We start from the raw sequence: 2,500 nt of genomic DNA, 5'->3' as shown, positions 1-2,500 counted from the left end.
GAAGGCTCTTATACTGAAGACGTGAATGTTGACAAAGAATACCACAATTCTGACGACGGAAGCTAAAGGTTGGGTCATTCATACACCCACTGGACATCCGAGGGGTCTGTGTAGAGGAGAAGAGAGGACTGGCCGTACTGAGTGAGTTAAAACAGCCCATTATTGCTTCAGGCCGATGTTGTTGCTTTTTTTGTTGTTGTTGTTGTTTAACTCTTTGACTGCTGCTGCTGAGAATGCTAGCTGTCGCTAAAGGGCTGTGACCTTGTTAACAACACACACAAAAATGCAACAACTGAAACTTCTTTTTTTTTCTTCTTTTTTTCTTCTTCTTCTTTTTTATTTTTTATTTTTTTTTTTTAGATGAAACTATGAAACACCTTCCTCAAATTAAAACAACAAAAGGATTTTCAGGTTCGTTTTCTATACAGTTGTGATAATGTATCACGTTATACATGTTAAACATATATCTTATGAAAAGTGGTCTGATGTCCATTTATTATATTATATTTGAAATGGTTGGCAATACACAAGATCGAGGCTTTATTTTTATTTTATTTTATTTTATGTAAAGTCTCTTGTAAGTTGTGTCAAGAAGGGACATGATACCTAGGATTTTTACTGCTTTGATTTACCTCCTAAAAGAACACAAGCACTGTAGTACCTTGTATTTTTCTGTTTGGTGTCTTCTCTCTGTTTCGTTGCTGTGGTGGTGGTGGTGGTCATGGCTTTTGATTATAGTTTGTTCATAATATCTGTCTGGCTGTCACGTCGCTGACAAAGTGAAATCCAACCATCACTTTGACCTTTTACCAAGCACAATATCACAACAAGTATGTCAGCTCTCATTCATCTCACATTTTAAAAAATTATTAAAAAAAAAAGAGGAAATAAACAAGTATTGTTTCGCTTCTAGCTCCTCCATCATATATATGCCTGGCATTTCATGAAAGAAAGAAAGAAGATTGTTTTTTTCATATTCTCTTTAATCAATATCAATAATTATGACCCAGCAGAATCTAGCATGACAAAGCCGCTTGAGGAATGACGGATTGAACAGGAAGAATAAAGAGATTGAAAAAGGAAGACACACAGACAAACACACACACACACACATACACGCATACATGCATGCATGCATACATACATACATACATACTCTCAAACTCTGAACCATCAACATTTATTTGCTCATAGACGAATTGTTACTGGGGGGGAAAAAAAGCAGGAATGTAATGAGAAAAACAAGCCATGCAACAGAAGCAAACTGTATGGAAAACACAGAAGGGCAGGGCATGGTTATAATCAGATGGATAAAAAAAAAAGGGGGGGGGAGAGGGGGGCTTGGGGGGGGATGGGGTGATGGAGTGGCATGAATTTTAAAATGATGACAACATGATCATATGATAGATAGATACACATACACATGCGCACGCAGGTACACAAATCACCCTGCCCCCACCTCCACACACACACACACACACACACACACACAGAGTCTCATTCGAACACCCACACTAACAACCACACACCATCACTCATTCCCACAAGTATACACACGGTCATTCACTCACACACACTCACACAGAAACCCATGTCAACGCACACGGACACAGAGACACACATATACTCTCACCACCAACACACAATTACTTATGCACACTAACACACACTTACTCACACAGGAGCGCACACACAGAAAAAAAAACAACCCCAAAACATTAGGACTACAAAATGAAGAAACAGCAGGATAAGGACTCACAAAGTTCTGAAACAAGTACTTATATCACCACGCTGACACAACAGTGAGCCCAAACATTGTATTTGTATTTCTCTTTATCACAGCAGATTTCTCTGTGTGAAATGCGGGCTGCTCTCCCCAGGGAGAGCGCGTCGCCACACTACAGCGCCACCCATATTTTTTTGTATTTTTTCCTACATGCAGGTTTATTTGTTTTTCCTATCGAAGTGGATTTTTCTACAGAATTTTGCCAGGAATAACCCTTTTGTTGCCGTGGGTTCTTTTACGTGTGCTAAGTGCATGCTGCACACAGGACCTTAGTTTATCGTCTCACCCGAATGATTAGCGTCCAAACCACCACTCAAGGTCTAGTGGAGGGGGAGAAAATGTTGGCGGCTGAGGCGTGATTCGAACCAGCGCGCTCAGATTTTGAAACAGTACGTTCATCAGTACTGTCACCTCACTAGGCTAAGACAACGCTTACGAGTCAGGATGTCGGTTCACCATTCCTTATTCGGACTTCCTCCTCCTGGGACGAACATAACTTTTGATCAGCAAATCAAGGAAGGGCAAACTGTTAAGTACATGTTCTTGTTCTTGTTGCCTATAATTATATAGTCCACCCGACCGCACAGGGCCATATCAGGACTGTCAAACCGTACAAATGCTCAATCACGTCACCACAAAACTGTTACATCTATGAAAAAAAAACACTAAGACAAACCCACAAAATACAGTTCATGACACAGTATCCCTATCATT

Source organism: Babylonia areolata, chromosome 23, assembly GCF_041734735.1.
Source record: "Babylonia areolata isolate BAREFJ2019XMU chromosome 23, ASM4173473v1, whole genome shotgun sequence".
NCBI lineage: Eukaryota > Metazoa > Mollusca > Gastropoda > Neogastropoda > Buccinidae > Babylonia > Babylonia areolata.
The sequence above is the reverse complement of the archived record's forward strand: the minus strand, read 5'-3'. Positions refer to the sequence as shown.